The sequence below is a fragment of the Triticum urartu genome, chromosome 5A (genome assembly GCF_056163025.1).
Source record: "Triticum urartu cultivar PI428250 chromosome 5A, HENAU_Tu73, whole genome shotgun sequence".
Classification (NCBI taxonomy): Eukaryota; Viridiplantae; Streptophyta; class Magnoliopsida; order Poales; family Poaceae; genus Triticum; species Triticum urartu.
In genome coordinates, this window is record NC_141877.1 from 133,788,383 (window position 1) to 133,807,678 (window position 19,296).

Below are 19,296 nucleotides of genomic sequence, written 5' to 3' on the forward strand. Positions count from 1 at the left end.
AACCTATGAGCATGGCTCTAGACAGGACGATGGTGTGATCAAAGAAACTAGCCAAGGTTCCATCACATGAGGGCTTTCACGATACGAATACTCACTAGAGTTAAGGGATAAATGACTGTAAAAATATGAAATGTATCAACAAGAAGTGATAGCTTTCGTTTTTAGCTTCCTTCTCCTCTACTGGGCCGCACGCGTCTAGTGCACCCGCGGCACCTGGAGGAGCAGAAGATAATCAGGTGGTTTCTTTGCCCCCGGCAGGGGCCGACACGTGTTTCTTGTGGTTGGCGGGCGTCCGGGCATAGTGACGGGCTCCTCTTGCCCCCTCCCTTTTTCTCCTTCCCTTTCGAGTCAGTCCGGCAGTTGTCGTTACATGGGTCGTGCTGATGCAGGGAGCCTTGCCGAAGTACACTTGCCGGGGCATCAGTCGACGGACTCATACCAGCGCTTCGCTCAGGATTGCCGAAAATAGGGGAAATACTGGACCGACCACCACACGGTAATCGTCGACATCGATGACGCCGGGGCTAGAGCTGTTTGACTGCTAACGAAGGGAAGGGACGGGAAGGAGGGATCTGCGCCTGCATGTTTGTGCCATTGCTCTGAACGGCTCCCGAATGGTAGGTGCGCCATACGGGCCGCCGAGGCGGGCATATTGCCACCAGCAGCTATCTTCGCTGTAACCGTGGCTACGGCGAGGCGTGGAGACCAATACAATGGTGCGGGAATGACCCCGCTTTGTTTCTGTATCTTCGTGGGCGCCGCAAACGCTAGAGGCTTCAAGCGGGTGTCCACGGGCAAAGCGCGCTGCACCCACCTTCAGGTTCGCGCAAGCGATCCCCCTACCTAGCGCGCCAAAGATGTCGCGGGAAACCATGACCACCTATCGGACCAGAGGGCCCCTTGCTGGTTCGACAGGGGGACGTCGCGTTGCACAAAGAGTAGACGAGCGTGGGGCAGCACGGAAGAGATCACACAGGCAATTTTACCCAGGTTCGGGTCGCCTCGAGGCGTAAAACCCTACTCCTGCTTTGGTGGATTGATGGGGGAAAGGTGGTGGTGGAGCGTAGTACTCTTGCCCGGCAGGGGTTGCCTCAGGGCGGCAGTGGCTACGCACGTATGAGGGTGTGAGTTATCCAACCTTCTAACGCTTTTTATGGTTGCCATGGGCGTCCTTTTATAGATCATGGGGTTACCACAATGGCAAAGTAGTCATTATGCACTGATAAGATAGCAAACAGTGCTATCATACCTAATTCTACGGGCTGACAGGCGCATTAAATGCGCCACTCAACGTCACATCGTTGGTTGCCCGACAAGGCTTGCCGGGCCATCTTGCCAACTCCATGCCTGCTTGTTTGACACGTCGTAGGACGGGTGTCATTTGTGGGTTTTTCTTGTAGAGAGAGGCTACCATGTGGTGAATGGATGCCACTTAGTCACTTTGCGGCTTGACACCGCATTGATCGACAACGTGAGTCATGGTGGAGTGGTTGGTGAGGTGGTCTTGTCTCCGTGAGTCCCGATAGGCCCTGTCGGGATGCCTTGGTTGTCTCCTTCTGGGCGTGGCCTCACCCTTTGCCGGGCTCGCCTGGCCGGCAAAGGAGGCCTTTCTCTTGGTGGTATCTTTTCTTTTCTGGCTCGATCCTGGTCCCTCTGATCTATATGTTGGTCGTTTGTTGATCTTGGTTCCTTGTACTTTGTCTTGACTTCGACTTGCCCGTGTAGGAGTCAGGGGAAAATACATACCCCTGTATAATTTCCCCGACACATAGAGTAAAAAACAATGTGATTTGTGACTTGTATGCATGACGTGTTTTTGTGCCATAGTTGCATGTCCAGGGAAAAAATCTACTAGTGGGTTGTACTAGCTATTTAGGAATAGAAGATGTATACTTGGAAGTTGTAGGGAAAGAGATGACATGTATGTCAATTCCTATGAGTAGGGATTGGAAAAGAGATGTCATTTGGTTCACATCATAGGAATTAAATCTAGAGATGACATGTATCTCAATTCCTATGAGGAGGGATTAGAAAAGAGATGTCATCTGGTTCACATCATAGGAACTTTTCTATTGAATATACAGTAATGTTTATTTTCCTTTGAAATTGTGGGAGTATAGGAATCCATTCATATGAACCAAATGGCTCTAAAGCTATAAAAAGATATCATGTTTATTTTCCTTTGAAATGTGGAGTATATGAATCCATTCTGATGAACCAATTGGCTCTAAAGGAAAAAATCCTATAAAAATCATATCATATAGAGTTCCTATGATATTCCTCCACACGAAAGGATGGTTGAAATTGTTGTGGATGATACGACGGTCTTTCTTTGTACACTCCTCCCCCATCTTTATAGCTACCTCTCAAAGTGAATGAAATGATATATACTGGGTATTCTATATGTGCATTTTGGTACACGAAAACTCAGTAAAAGTTTGCGAGGTTTGAATTTTCAATAAAGCTATATGCACTGCATTTTGGAATGGAGGGAGGAGCATATGGCAGTTGCTAACACTCACGTGGAAGATTGGTGTGTCATAGGAGTAGCTGTTCTGTTAAATGAGATGGCAAAACTGACACTGTGGGATGCCGATCTAACGGTTCTTACGGCGTTCGTCAGGAAACGGCTAGTGGCGAACGTTTGTCAGATATGATTTGCGGACACATGCATTGCATTGATATGTGCCCCCTCTCTCTTACGCACACAAGCACCCTCATGACTCACGACTCTCCCGAGTCCTGTCGCACCCACCATCTATCTGCAGGTAGACGTCACACACATATGTGCTCTTCACACCCTACCCTCAGAACTTCTAAAAAACAAAAGATGTCACACACCTTTTATTTTAACTCACACATCACACACTAATACTATTACTCTTGTGGCGAACGTTCTTTGGGCATAGTATATTGTACTCTCACGAAGAGAATCGGTGCACGCACGCACTAGTTCTATCACACCCACTCGCAGATACACATAGGAGCGCATTTTTTTGAACCTGGTACAACAAAATCACTCCACTATGTATATAAGCAGGAGCCTTAGCGCTTGCTTTACTAGGATTCCTCTCTTTAACTCCCTCATGCTCTCGAGATCTAAGCAAGACATAGGTGGCCACACTCTCTTTGCTCACAGCTGATCACAAATCCGACCGGACAACCTCGACCAATGCAGGGGTGTAGGTGCATCGCTCACGCTGTCATCAGCGGCGAGGGAGGAGACCAACGGTTGCCCGCGCGTCCCGATCAGCGGCCGTGTCATTCTCTCCGAGAGAGTGCCGTCTCAGGAGGGCCTCCGACCCCTTCTTCCTCCCTACGGTATTGTGGCCAAGATGCAACCTCCCGATGCCATCTTTGCCACATGCCGACGACCCTCAGGTATATATTCCTTCGAAACCTGCCTTGATCTACTTCCCCAGCTCCCCGCGTGCCTGCATGTGGATCTTTTTCTACTTTCGTCGGTTGTTCCAAAGCCACCTAGACTTTTACTATTATTGGAGGTAAAGCTAGTTCATACAGTCAAATCTAAGAGTTGGTTCAAACAGGGAAGAAAGTGGGAAAGTTGTAGCATGAATTTATGACTTGGTTCTAAGAGGAAACGGGGGAAAGTAGTAGATACTGGCTACCCAACCGGTCTCTTGGTTGAAAAGGCGAAGAAAGAAGGGTGGATGGCGAAGGGTGGGGGGGAGTGGACCTGTGTCTTGGTTTAAAAAGGAAAGGAAGTGAGGGGTGTTGGGGTACAACGCAAATGAGAATGAGCAGGTCTAGATTTCCTGTGCTCACATAGGAAAATGTCATCGAGGAGATAAAAATGGGAAAAATACAGACATGCTGCCTGAGTGTTTGCCATTCTCGGCAACCACATCTGCCTCACCACTTTATGCCCCTGCTGTCCCTACGCCCATATCGCTACCGTCAATGTAAAATCACATGAAGCATTAAGCAATGCCACCTAATGTCACTATAAGTAATGGTATAGTGCCATCGATAAATTGAAGCAATGCCACCACCATTTTATGAAGTGCTTCCATCTTGCTTTATTTCCCATTAATTGTGTTTTTGCAGTTACACGTAAATCTCACACTGCTAACATTGCTTCATCCCAGTGGAACTGCACAAATTTGATTGCACATTTACTGACCATGTGCTACTCTCATGACAGTAATACCAAAGCTATTTTTCTACTTGTTAACCGAGTGGCAGTGTTGATGTCATGTGATGCTACTTACTTAAGGGAACTTTCATACTATCAATGTAGTGCAAATTATAACACAATAGATGATCCTCTTAATCATATGCCACTGCAAATAACACTCACTGTTTAAATAACCGTATTTCGTATTTGCACAAACAGGGATGTCTGTCTCCATATCGTTTCTATCTGTGCAATCAAAAGTACACACCTTGATACATCTCCAATGTATCTATAATTTTTGATTGTTCCATGTTGTTATATTATCAATCTTGGATATTTTATAATGATTTTATAGTCATTTTATATCATTTTTTGGTACTAACCTATTGACATAGTGCCAAGTGCTAGTTGTTGTTTTCTGCATGTTTTTTTACATCGTAGGAAATCAATACCAAATAGAGTCCAAATGCAACGAAACTTTATGGAGATTTTTTATGGACCAGAAGACACCTAATGGGCCAAGGCAGCGCCTAGGGGTGCTCCGAGGAGAGCACAATCCACCAGGACACGCCAGGAGGCCTAGGCGCGCCCTGGTGGGTTGTGCCCACCTCGGGTGCCCCCGGACCGCCTCTTTGCTCTATTAATATCCCAATATTCCAGAAACCCTAGGGGAGTCGACGAAAATCAATTCCAGCTGCGCAGAGTCTAGAACCACCAGATCCAATCTAGACACCCTCACAGAGGGGTTAACCACTTCCATTGGTGCCTCTCCGATGATGCGTGAGTAGTTCTTTGTAGACCTTCGGATCCGTAGTTAGTAGGTAGATGGCTTCCTCTCTCTCTCTTTTGATTCTCAATACAATGGTCTCTTGGAGATCCATGTGATGTAACACTTTTTGCGGTTTTTTATTGGGATCAGATGAACTTTGAGTTTATGATCAGATCTATCTTTTTATATCCATGAAAGTTATTTGAGTTTCTTTGATCTCTTATATGCATGATTTCTTATAGCCTCGTGTTTCTTCTCCGATGTTTGGGTTTTGTTTTTCCAACTTGATCTATTTATCTTGCAATTGGAAGAGGTGCTTTGTAGTGGGTTCGATCTTATGGTGCTTGATCCCAGTGACAGAAGGGGAACCCAACACGTATGTATCGTTGCTACTAAGGACAAAACGATGGGGTCTATCTCTATGTAGATAGATCTTGTCTACATCATGTCATCGTTCTTATTGCATTACTCCATTTCTCCATGAACTTAATACACTAGATGCATGCTGGATAGCGGTTGATGTGTGGAGTAATAGTAGTAGATGCAGGCAGGAGTCGGTCTACTAATCTTGGATGTGATGCCTATGTAATGATCATTGCCTGGATATCGTCATGATTATTTGAAGTTCTATCAATTGCCCAACAGTAATTTGTTTACCCACCGTTTGCTATTTTTTCTCGAGAGAAGCCACCAGTGAAACCTACGGCCCTCGGGTCTCTTTCTCATACTATTTGCCTTCGCGATCTATTTTATTTGCCTTTTATTTTTTGATCTATTACATACAAAAATACGTTGCTGCACTTTATTTTATTTGGCATTCGATCTATCAATATTTACAACTTTCTCCCGTCCACGTGCCAATTTTTGGCGCCGTTACCCGAAAGGGATTGAAAACCCCTTTAACACGTCGGGTTGTGAGTATTTGTTATTTGTGTGCAGGTGGTGCTTACGTTCTGTTGCTTGGTTCTCCTACTGGTTCGATAAACTTGGTTTCATATCTGAGGGAAATACCTACTGCCGATGTGTTGCATCATCCCTTCCTCTTTGGGAAAATACCGACGTAGCTTCAAGCGACATCACACCTCAGTTTGAGTAGAACTGCACAAAATGAGATGGCTATTCCTTGCTGTCGTCCTCTAATGACCCGTCTTCCAGGTATTCCTACATTGGTAGTAACTAGGTAGAATGACCAACTTGAAAAGCACAAAATGAGATGGCTATTCCTTGCTGTCGTCCTCTAATGACCCGTCTTCCAGGTATTCCTACATTGGTAGCAACTAGGTACAATGACAAAAGAAGCTGATTCGTATGTTTTCCTTCCTGATTGCAGTGTAGGGATGAGCGAAAACAACTGCATCCTAGTCTGGAATGCACTTTCTACCAGTTCATCCATGGACCGAGGACTAGCTGACACGACTGCATGGAGGTTTTTGGGACAGGAGCGTGGACAAGACGCATTGTGGTTTGCTTATTTATACAAATAGCGGTGCTTAAATTTAGTGGAATGCACAGGAATTTCAGATGGTTAGTACACTACATGGTTCAGTTCAGCATTCCAGCTAAGAACACAATTATAATTGGTTATTCTGGAATGAGGGAACCTAACCCTGGATGGTGGCAACAAGAAAAAAACAAGAGTGAACTCCAGGAAATTAAAGCCTACCTAGGGAGGCCCTTTGCTCAGAGAAGCCTTGCTTGATTTTTCCTGATTTGTAAACCTTCTCACAACTTTGTCTTTTGCTGTGAACTAGTATGTGTTTGTTATGTTCTATGAATCATTCAGATGTATAAAATTGCTTAACTTGTGCTTTTCAAGTTTTCTATGAAGCCGAGTTTAACATGAGTGTTCCACATGAACGCTGGACTAGTGTGTGAACGTTTGGAATTTACATTGTGGCCTCAGTTAACTGCATGAACTACTATAACAAGATACGTAATTGCTTATATGTCAGATAACAGATTATTGATTGTTAGCTAGTCGATAGCCTAGTGTTGAAGCGAGTTGAGCCAATGTGCCGTGTTCTGCACCTGCTTACAAGTGGGGTAGCACCAATAGTGTGTACAAGTACTTAACCAGCCTTACATACCCTATGTATACTTCGGCGCACAGTTCTCGAACGAGTACTCTATTTCATCAAACACATACTGCTCGTATGATAAACTGTGACAACTTATGTCTTACCATGCCATATTCATGAAAAAACTAGTGAGGACGCACCTGTTTCGGCAACAATTATGATGGCTCTCACATGATTCACGGGCACACAAAAGTAGCACTAGTTCCCATAGACGGATTCAAACAGAGTACTAGCCCCAGAGGGCTCGATAATAGGCAAGGTTCGGATAATTAGACACAATCCAAACTACTATTAAACACTAGCTGGAGAAACTATTTCATGCCTCAATCTAATTTGGGATGGACACAAGACGGACCTTGCCATGAACATCATCGAGGACGTCCGGCAGCAGCTCAATCCTATGAACCTGCTTCTTGAAGATAACCTTGTGGCCTTGCCAATCATAAACTTGTTTGTGGAGGCATGCCATGTCATCTTCCTGTGTAAGCTTGACAAGAACAGTATGACTCACAAATGAAGGAGTAGCTTTGAACTTCTTGTGCTTCAGTACTCCCTGGACAACACGCTTGACAACAGTGAGGCTGGAATACAACTCGACACTTTTATAAGCGCAAATGGCTTCCAGGATCCAACAGCCTAAGAACTATGTTTTTCCAGTGTGTATATTCAGGTCATCCGCCTCATAGCGAGTGACATGTACAACCACACAATCCTTGTCTGCGTCAGGGCTCTAATTGAAACAGAAACAAATTCTGAATTACTTTCCAGTATAAGAAACACAAGTTATTTAAACCACTATGTATGGCATGGCATCGAAGCTAATAAAATTTTGCATTATTCATCACCTCATACTCCCTCCGTCTGGAAATACTTGTCGCACGTATGGATGTATCTAGATGTATTTTACTTCTAGATACATCCATTTGTATCCATTTCTATGACAAGTATTTCTGGGCGGAGGGAGTACTTAGATGAAAAACCACAATCGAGATCGGCAAAGAAGAAAATCACCTTGGGCAGCTCCGCGGGGGGAGGGGGGACACATCCTCGAAGGGGAAAATTGCTCCTGCAAGGCCACGGGGGATGTAACCTCAAATGGGGCGTTGACCATCTCAGTAGTGGCCGTGAGCTTATCTAGGGTCGGCTCAGTGGCTGCCTCCATCTTCTTGGAGCTCTCAGCCTCATGGGGATTAGCCTCCCCCGTCTGATCCAGTATTAGCAAATGTTTTCCTAGTTCTTCTTGGTCCATCATGAAACTAATGAATACTAGGAGACCACTAAAAGGAAAACACAATCGCAATGACAATGAAACAAAAAAGAGAGTGAGGATCGGTTACTGCTTTGCAAAAGTTCTTTTTTTCTCTGAATGAAAATATACCAACATCATGGATCCGCTTACCTTCTCTTCGTTGGGAAAGAAGAACAGTGGTAGATGCGAGTGTTGGCTTTCTTGAGGACGGTGAGGGGGAAGGGGATTCAGTGAAGAGTGAATGATGGTTGCTCCGTCCGTCAAAATTAGACTGCGGGGAGGTGGGGTTTTGTGATAGGACGGTTCATTACTACAGCGCTACGACCGAGGTGACTCTCCGCATGCATACTACCTTCTAATTTGGTGGATGGCATTTGGGCCCGCGCGCTGCATGGCCTGCATGTCGGTGAACAAAAGTAAAATGGCATTTATTAGAGGGAGACGTTTCGATGACTTTGGAGGAGCCAGAAGCGGTAGTGTATCCATTGTACTAGTAGTAATTGTTTTTCTAGGTAGCTGTAGAGTGTCTCCACTATACTAGTAGTAATTGTTTCTCTGGGCCCAAGACAAAACAACCCATCCACCCTAGTAAATAATAAAATCAATTCAAAAGCCCATACATTTATTAAATGAGAGGCGCTACCCACACCCAACACACCGCACCCCCCAAGAAAACCTGGGTGCTCTTCTTCCTCCTCGCTCCCACCCACCTCACTTCAGCTCGCTCCACTCATACCCCCAAATTCCTCACCTCACTCCTACAGAAAACCCCAGCTCCCCTTCTTCCTCACTACTACAGAAAAACCCTAGCTCGCCTTCTTATTCACTCGCACAACAACTAGGCTCGTCATTCGTTACTCTGCTGAAATCCGTGAGCTCGACGCGATGCCCTCGAGGAAAATGGGGTCGGCTGACCCCAGTGCCAAGAAGATCCCGCACTCGGCAGGGCGGGGAGAAGCGACGAGCCCGCCCCACCAGATCACAGGAACCCGTAGAATCTCGAGTGGACCGCATCAGTGATCTCCCGGGCGCCATCCTTGGGGAGATCATCTCGCTTCTCCCCACCAAGGATTGCTGCTACACCCAATTCCTCTCAATTCAGTGGCGCCCTCTATGGCGTGCCGTGCCCCATAATCTCGACTGTCGTCAGCTATCTTTCTTCAATGATTTTGAACTCCCCAGAGCCATCATCTCCTCCCACCAGAGCTCCCTTCAAAGCCTCTGCATCCCATCATGCTACCTGAGCAAGCATACCTTGCCCTGCACGGTGGACGCCTGGCTGAAATCCCATGAATTCACAGAACTATAGCTGCTTGAGTTCTACTATTCCCCAGGAAATCACCTACCAGATAGTGAACGCCATGTACTTGTGCCCTCAGCACCGATGTCCATCTCGCGGTTTTCCTCCTCTCTTCACATCGCCACCTTTGTGTTGTGCTACCTACCAGGCAATCTGGTACTAAACCTTCGACTCCCATTTCTCAAGAAACTTTCACTTGTGCGGGTTTGTATGTTGGAGGCCTCATTGCACAGCATCATCCACTCCAGTTGCCCTGCCCTGGAGTGCTTGGTGCTTGTTTTCACAGTTAGAATCGGTTGTCTCCAAATAAAGTTGCCTAAGCTTGTAAGAATTGGAATTTCTTTTTACGGAAGGCAGCTCATCATCCAAGATGCCCTTTCACTTCAAAGGTTGATCCTTGATTCTAGTTATTCACCGTCGCAAATAACTGTCCTCTCTGCGCCTAAACTGGAGACCTTGGGTGTAATACATGATCTCTGTGCTCATTTCAAGATGGTTTTTGGCTTCACAATTCTTCAGGTACGTACTTTATATTATCATCTACACTTGTAACCAGAAGCTACATTTTAAATTTTTGCGCATAAGTTATATATCATCTTGGTGTACACATTTTGTACTAATATTATGTTCTATGCTCAATGAAGAGCTTCTCCATGGATAGCCTATCGATGGTGCTAGATTCTGTCAAGATCTTATATATCCAAATGAATGGTTTTGATCTGAACAAGATTATTGCCTTGCTGCAATGCTTTCCATGTCTGGAGAAGTTGCATATAAAGGTGATAATTTCACGCACATTGGAAGCCCACATATAGTGTACTAGAATTAACCGTTCAGCTGTTGCTCTTTCGACACTCTTTTTAAGACCTTAACCGTTTTCAATCTTCATGTCTATTTAGGCAACAAAATGGGGTAAGAAAGTTATAACCAATCGGTGGATTCGTAAGCACCAGGATTTTCTCACTTCTCATGACATCTGATTAAAGACAATAACGCTAGAACAATATGTAGCCAACCATGCAAACACTAGCACTACTAGGGAAATGCTTATACACAGGAGCTTAGTAGTAGCGGTTTTGTAAGAAAGCGCTGCTGCTAAAGAACGGTAGCACTTGTGTCTGAAGAGCGCTGCTACTATTCATGTAGCAGTAGTGCTTTTGTTATAAAAAACGCTACTACTATAGTTGCCAATGGTTGCATGGCAGTGTAGGTATACTAGTAGCACTCGTAATTAAAAAGCGCTACTGCTATTGTACATAGCAATATCGCTGTCCTCTGATGAGCGCTACAGCTAAATAGCAGTAGCGGTTATTGCTAAACAGTGCTACTACTACGCTTACCTTATCCACACCCAGCCCGCGTGTGTCCCTCACTCTCGCTCACACACTCTCACTTGCCGCTTGTCGCCTGCCATCGCCCACCGTCGCCGCTGATGCCTCCAAGGTATCTGCCTCCCTCCCTCCTCCTCTCGCCGCCCTCCCCTCCCTCCCTTCCTCCCCCTCTCGCCGCCCTCCTCTCTCCCTCCTCCCACGGCCCTCCTCTCTCCTCCCTCTCCACCGGCGGCACCCTCCTCCTCCCTCTCCGGCGGCCCCTCCTCCTCCTCCCTCCTCCCTCTCCTGCTCTCTTCTCCTCCTCCCTCCTCCCTTCCCCTCCTCCTCCTCTTCCTTCCTCCTGCTCCTGGCCACCTCCCACCTCCTCCTCCCCCTTTATGTAAATAGGTTTTAGTTTTTGTTAAATGTAGGTTTCTAGTATATTTTGTTTTTAGAAAATCTAAATAAGTAATTTGAAAAGAATAAGTAAATGTAGGTCTTCTGAATAGAATAGGAAATTTTTAGAAATTTTGAATAAGTAAATGCGAATAGAATAAAATATGAAATTGAAAAAATAAGTAAATGTAGGTCTTTCGAATAGAATAGGAAATTTTTAGAAAATTTGAATAAGTAAATTTGAATAGAATAGGAAATTATAAGTAAATTTGAATAGAATAATTAAATGTAGCTTATGGAGTTTCACTAAGTCCTAAGATGACGATAATAATTTTTTGTTTATATTTTGTTTTTGCAGAAATCAAGGAGCCCCTGCATCATCCCCGCCGTCGTCCCCGTCACCGACCCCCTCCGACCTCCATCGAGGTGAGACCAGCCACCCCATGTTGCTAATTTAATTTAGGTATTTTAGGTGTTTAATCTTAGAATAATGTAGTATGAACCCTAGTTATGATCGAATCGTGTTCAAAATGTAGGTTTTTAATTAGGTGTAGTTAATAGAATTTAGGTGTCACATTGGTTTTGCTTATTGAATGCTCAAATTGGAAAACTACTCCATCAAGTTTGAATGCTCATATGATGTAGATATAAACTTGTATATCTTGTGTTGCTCAAATAGGATATGTGCCTACCCAAGTGGCCGACCATGTTTGTAGGTTACACCTCCTAGTGGCCTATGTTTTGCCGGAGTGTTGATTAATTTCCGTTCCCGCAAATTTCAGGTGCTCGATATGTCCTTTTTTAGCTAAGGTCATGCCGGATTTTTACGTGAATTTGGGCATGACTTGTGCTAGAATATGTAGGAAATATCGATTGGCCTGGATTTTCTAGAAAAATAATTAAACGAGATTTCGGGTTGACATTAAGTCTGTCGAGGCTCCATCACCAAAGGTCGAAAAATCAGTGAGGGAGTGTATCCACCATATACGAGAGAGGATGAAGAAGCCCGACTATTATCGTGGGATTCGTTTCTCCTTCTTCTCCGGGTGCTAGACCTTTGTTATGCACTAGGGGAAGGACGAGCAACGACCATCACCAATGGTCGCAAATGGCTGAGAGGAATCAGTGAGTGAGAGTCTCCACCACATATGAGTGCTTCGCAATTGGTGTAATGCACTCAGGGATGAAAGGAGGAGAGATCATCACCAACAGTCAAATGTATACACCATGCGAGCTAAGATTTTTCAAGAAAAAGACTCGACAGACTGATATTCAACCCGTGATGAATAATAATGATCTAATTTAGTTTTTTAGTACATATATTGAATTGTACAAGTTTAATCTTCGAATTATGAACCTAGGTAATGTCATTATTGGACGACGAAAGTCTCCCGGGGGAGTGTGACTAGTGCAACGACGACCGGGGTCTGTGCGACAGGCCTCACCTGGACGAAGGTCAGCACTTCAGCATTAAGCTCCAAGAGACCTTCGATGTTGAAATGGTACGCAACGATGACAAGTGTTTTTTTCGTAATTAAGCATGACTTCAACTATTTCAACATGTAATTTTCATATTTTACAATTCGAGTAGTTTATCCCATGCCATGCAAGACGCTATGTCTTGGAGAGGATGGATTTTGAAGACCATGAAAATTTCGAAACAAAGAGAATTCACCTAAGGACCCATCATGGTATGGATTTTGAAGTAAATCTATACAATTCTGAGAGTGTAGCCCATTTTGGTTGCACAAATTGGGAAGCACTTTGCAAGATGTATGGTTTTTATGAGGGTATGCTTGTCACCATGGATCTTGGTGATCCTGACATCGACCAAGACAATATGGACGTTTGGGTCCTTGTTGATACACTTCCAATTCTACCGCTATGTGAGTTTCTCAAACATAGTTATTAACTAATTTATATTGTTTATTTCAAAATATTTGACAGCTTATTTCCATTGACAACTTATTTTCATTCTTAAAAAATGTGTGGAAGATGGTAGACAGAACCTACTACACCGATGGCTCTGAGTTAACTTATCAGGAGAAAAATTAACCGATCTCATTTTATACTGATCTTGAGAATTAGAATATCTATTATAAAACTCCTCCACATTATGGTCAATACGTGCCACTAGTGCACGTGTTGAACTACGGTAACATCCATGAAGATGCCATGGTAAGATTTTTTTACTATTATGACATCCATGTATCTTTTGCATAAATTATTGTAAAACTTAACTACATTGCTAACTACGAAGTTATTACTATGTTTTCAATGGAAAATCCCGAAGGATTGTGTGCCTCATCTGATGTATCAGAATGGTCGCCTTGATGTTTTGAACATACGGCCAGGTCATCCTACGAATCACACCTGTCCATATCAGATTTCTAAAACTAGTGAAGACATGAAAATCAAAGAATGGAAAAAATGTAAGGACAGTCGTAAGGAGGTACTTGGAAGCAACATTGTGCGAAAGGCAAGAATTGGAGACATGATAATCTCCATTCTCCATGATGGAGAGTCGGGGCCTATCTTGTTTTATGCTATTTTACCTCAGAGAAGGTAGTAGGTCCTAGCTAATAATACTCATGATCATGTGCTAAGAACAACTAAGTAGGATTGGTTAGATGACTATGATGATGATGTGGTATCGGGTAGAAGTTGTATGATCAATGATGATGAGTATGACTTGTTATTATGATACCAATGATGAGTTATTTATTATTATGATCGATGATGCATGATGCTAAGTTGTTATATGAGCATGATGAGTTATTATATATATATATCAGTAGGTGAAATGAACATGGATTAGATTCAAGTGGAGGCAACATGTGGTGCACAACGAAAGTACTACTAATCCAAACTAGATCAAGTTTGGATTAGAGTAGTAATTTTGACATGGACCACATGTTGCCTCCACTTGAATCTACTCCACATTCATTTCACCCACTGTTATATATAATAACTAATCATGGTCATAAAATCATATGATGAAATTATAGTACATAAAACCACAACGAAACTAAGCTGTATTTTTAAAAATACAGGAAAAGTTAGCAGCAGTGCTTTTCAAAAGAAACGCTACTGCTACTTACTACTAGCAGCAGCGCTGTCCCAACGAAAGTGCTACTGCTAACTAGGTACAACAGTAGCGGTCCCTTTCCAGCGCTACTACTACTAGTTAGCTATAGCGCCTTAGTGATAGCGCTCGTACAAGCGCTACTACTAGGGTTTTCCCTAGTAGTGTAGATTTGTCACATTCTTCCTGCTGAATGCGAGGTTACTATTGTCCATCAGGCTTAAGTTTATCAGCAGCATGGTTTTGACAGATGGGTATGTCGAAGAGCAAAAAAAGGAGTTTCAGGTGGACAAAAGAGCTTCTGAACATGTCGGGCTTCTATTTACAACATATTGTGGTCATATTCCAGTAAATTTTACGACCCAAGATGATCATTCTATGGAGCTGACTGATCCATTTGACTGTGACTGCCGAAAACAGTGCTGGAGTTAGATGTTGTTGCCCTTTTCAATACGGGTTTTGTCTAAACCCGATGAACAATTCACCCTCATGCTTTTGTACAGTTTGTAAGCTGGAGTTAGATGTTCTTGCCCTTTTCAACTCAGCTGTGACTGTCATATTTTCTTTGAAACAAGGCAAATGGCTTGCCATTCGTTTAATTTATAGTGAAATATTGTAACAAATCCCAACCAAGGGAAATAACATCACTCTCGCCAACTGCTTGAGCTCACTGTGCATTACAGAAGCCAAGTGAGTAGCCCCCACCAGCACCCACAAACTTATTTTGAACTAGCACACCAAATGGGCTGTAAATTTTCATAAGAAAGGCTGCATGACCGTGACAGATTTGGATTCTGACATTTGGGACCCACGAGGAAATAGCCTATCCAAGGTGGTGTCAACTTACTAGCATGTCAACAAATGATTCTGCTTACCAGCCGTTGGTTTGACATCCAACATCTACTGTGTATCTTCTATCTCTTGTCTTCTTCCTCTAGCCGCCCAAACCAAACCACCATGTCGGCTCCGCCTGCTCCCACCTCCCATGGCTGGCTGCACCTCTGCCGCCCTATCGTACCCTCCAACGTTGGCCGGTCCCTCCCTCTATTCCCCCATGTCAGTGTCAAAACCGGTGGATCTCAGGTAGGGGGTTCTGAACTGTGCGTCTAGGATCGATGGTAACAGGAGACGGGGGACACGATGTTTACCCAGGTTCAGGCCCTATCTATGGAGGTAATACCCTACTTCCTGCTTGATTGAGCTTGATGAATATGAGTATTACAAGAGTTGATCTACCACGAGATCGTAATGGCTAAACCCTAGAAGTCTAGCCTATGTGGGTATGGTAATGAGTATATGCATTGTCCTTTACAGACTATCCCCTTCGGTTTATATAGACACCGAGGGGATCTAGGGTTTACATGGAGTCGGTTACATAAGAAGTAATCTTTGGTCGCCAAGCTTGCCTTCCACGCCAAGCAGAGTCCAATCCGGACACGGTGCAGTCTTCGGTCTTCATGCCTTCACAGCCCATCAGTCCGACCCATAGATAACAGGCCAGACGCCCGAGGATGCCTTAGTCCAGGACTCCCTCACTAGCCCCTGAACCTGGCTTCAATGACGACGAGTTCGGCGCGCAGATTTGTCTTTGGCATTGCAAGGCGGGTTCCCTCCTTCCGAACTCCAGAACAGTCTTCGGACAGAATAAGTGCATCCAGACATGTTACACACACCACACACAACCGCAGAGAGAATAATATTTGCACGAATCCAATCTGTTGACAGCTTCTTTCCAACACGATGTTGCATCTGTCCGGTTATAATTTCGAACCATTTTTCTTCTGCCATCCCACGTTTCGAGACGCGCTTGCTATTGGCACGTCTTATCGAAACAGAGATCGTGTCCCCTTATTGCGAGATTATCATCAATGTGGGCATGGGTAACCCAACTGTGCCATTTATACAGCCCTTGGGAACAGGCGAATCTCGAGGCGAGTGAGGAGGCGTTTAACATCGGTTGCCTTTATGAGGGGATAAGGATTCCCCTCTCCTCTCCTCACGCCTTCTCTCTATCTTCGCCCTTCCGATCTCAAGCTCCAGCGCCCAAGTTCCCATCTCCTTTCCACTCAAGCAACCATGTACGGATCTGGTGGTCAGGGCAAGTGGATGGTCTCCTCCATCAAGGAGGAGGACATTACTGAGCTCCGGGCGGCCGGATATTGGGCGAAGGAGATCGTCCATCGTCTGCCAGCCGAGGGACAAGTCGTCCCCACGTCGGAGCCCACAAAGAGAGTAGTCTTCATCCCTCATTTCCTCCGCGGGCTAGGGTTTCCACTCCACCCTTTCGTCCGCGGGTTGATGTACTATTACGGGATAGATTTCCATGACCTATCCCCGAATTCCTTCCTCAACATCTCGGCGTTTATCGTCGTGGGCGAGGCCTTCCTCCGCATTCATCCCCACCTCAGGCTGTGGCTCAAATCTTCAACGTGAAGCCGAAGGTGGTGGATGGTCAGCACGCGGAGTGCGGAGGGGACATGGTGAGCAAGCTATCCAACATCTCCTCGCCCAAAGGCACCTTCATAGAGAGAGTAAAGGAATGGCAAAAGCAGTGGTTCTACATCATAGAACCCCGTGGCACCACATGGGCCGCAGCTGCCGAATTCTGCTCTAGTGCTCCCACGTGGCTCACCTCCTGGGTAGAGAGGAGTCCGGACTGGTGTTCAACTGATGAGCTGATAGCGCTGCAGACGCGCGTTCAGAGCATGATGAGCAAGGATGTCAAGCTCGTTGATGTTATTCAGGTGTTGCTGGTCCGCTGGATTCTTCCATGTCAGCGCCGAAGCCGCCCTTTATGGGAGTCAATTCAAAGAAGTACCAGGCCCTGAAAAGGCTCTTCGAGAGTTCTCATGAAGGGGCCTGGAGGTTGCTCTTTAAGGGCAACGAGAAGCCACCGTCCACGGACTCAGACCGTGGTCACAATTGCAAACGCCCCGCCAACGAGGTATGTTTCTTTTAACGTATTCCCAACTTGAATGTTTCAAGGATGATGTCTGAGTTTTAGTATTGCTCCTTCAGGACTGGGTGGAGAAGGCGCAGCGGATCCAGTGTCCGACTCCGCTGCCCGAGGAACCAGTCATCCCGCGCCTCGCGAAGATGCTGGTGCCGGCGCCATATACGGCACCGAAGAAGAAGGCTAAGAAGAAGGCCAAGGGGGCCAAGAGTGGCCCCCGTCATAAGGGCACTTCGGACGCCGCGTCTAAAGACGACGAGGCCCATTCCTCTGTCCCTGAGGACAATGACGGGGAAGAGGGGGAGGAGGAGGAAAACAACCCTCCTCCCGAGGAGAAGAAGAAGAGGGTGGCCCCGGCCCATCCGGAGGTGAAAGCGCCCAAAAAGGGGAGGGGCACCCCAGCGGTCAACACCGCGTGGGACATTGATAATAGTCCGGAACGACACCCCCGCACTAGGCCTCAGGCTGCATTTATGCGCATATCCAGCCCTTTCTTTAAGCTAACATGGTTAATCCACACTTTTGCAGTCCGGCCCGTGACCTAACCCAGCGTTCCTCATCTGGAGGTTCGCTGGATCCATCGGAGATGGCGAGCATGTCGCCACCGCCTGCTTGCTCCCCCAAGGCCAGGGACGACACCGAAGTATTATTCCGGAGGGAAGCTCCTATGGGAAGGGCTCAGGACATTGTCCGGGGGGCGCCACAAGGCGGGACCTCCACTGCTGGACAGGTGGGGGAACAGATCCCCAAGGAGACCGGCGAAGAGGGCCGTATTCAGTTCGGTCGTCAGCCGGATACGATTCCGGAGATCCATATGGCTCCGGAATTAGGCGAGTACCCTCCTTCGAGGGGGGGCGGTATGCCAATTCCACCGGTGGCCCCTGTCCACCTAGGGGCGCCGAATGAGCTGATGGAGGTGCTACGAGGTGCCTCCGTTGTGGATGAGCACCGTGTCCTTATGGGCGCGGTGATCGAGAAGGTTCAGTCTGCCAAGAGTGGACTAGATGAAGCCTGCAGCAATCTGTTGACGGGTTTCGAGGTGAGTGATATAGAAAGAGGAAAACCCCATATATTCAGTAGCCCCTAAGACATTGTCCGGAGTTCGGCAAGAAGAACCGGATAGAGGATCAACCTCTTGTTGTTGGAGACTAACAGAATATGTATGAATAAGCAGGCGTCGCTGTTGGCAGCGACCTCGCATACTACCGAGGTCTCCGAGCTGAAGTGGAGGCTGGAGCGGACCGAGAGCGAGCTCGGCGAGATTCGGGTTCAGCTCCAAGAGAAGCAAAGTGAGGAATGACTTGCTATATGTTCGGGAAGGGATAAGCGTTGTGTGGTGACAGCGGTATTGTTATATGTGCAGGAGCCTCGACCGAGGTCGAGGCCCTGAAGAAGGCCCTGGGTGAGGCCGAGGAGAAGGCTGTCCAGCAGCAAGCCACCCGTAAGAAGCTCAAGGCCTAGGTCAAGGAAGTCCAGCAGGAGCTCCAGGATGCGGTGAAAAAATGCGAGACTTTGGAGCATGATGGATCGGTTCAAGGGACCGAACTCGCCAAGGCTCGTCAAAGCGTGGAGACTGGTCGAAATGAGGCCCAGGCCGCCCTCCGGGAGATCTAGGAGGCCAAGAAGATCACGGCGGGTAAGGAATTTAAGATGCAAAGCAAGTATGTGGAGAAGCAGTACCTTTTACTAAATCGAGTTCAGAGGTTCCCAGGGGCCTTTGTGGATTTTCCATGCAGTGTATCCGATGCCGCGGAGTTTTATGGAGCCGAAGGAGGGGGTTCCATGGAGAGGCTATTCTGGTCGCAGTATGCAATGCCGGAGCATCCCGTATCCATCACCGATGAGCTGAAACAGCTGGTGGAGCTGCATAGGGTGGCCGAACTAGCCATTAAGGATTTGATAATCCAGCTATGGCCAGCCGAAGCTATGCCAAGCAGCTACTTCAGACTCGTGAGGCGGGTGGTGAGCGCCTGTCCTCGGCTGGACGTCGTGAAGCGCTCGGCCTGTATTGAAGGTGC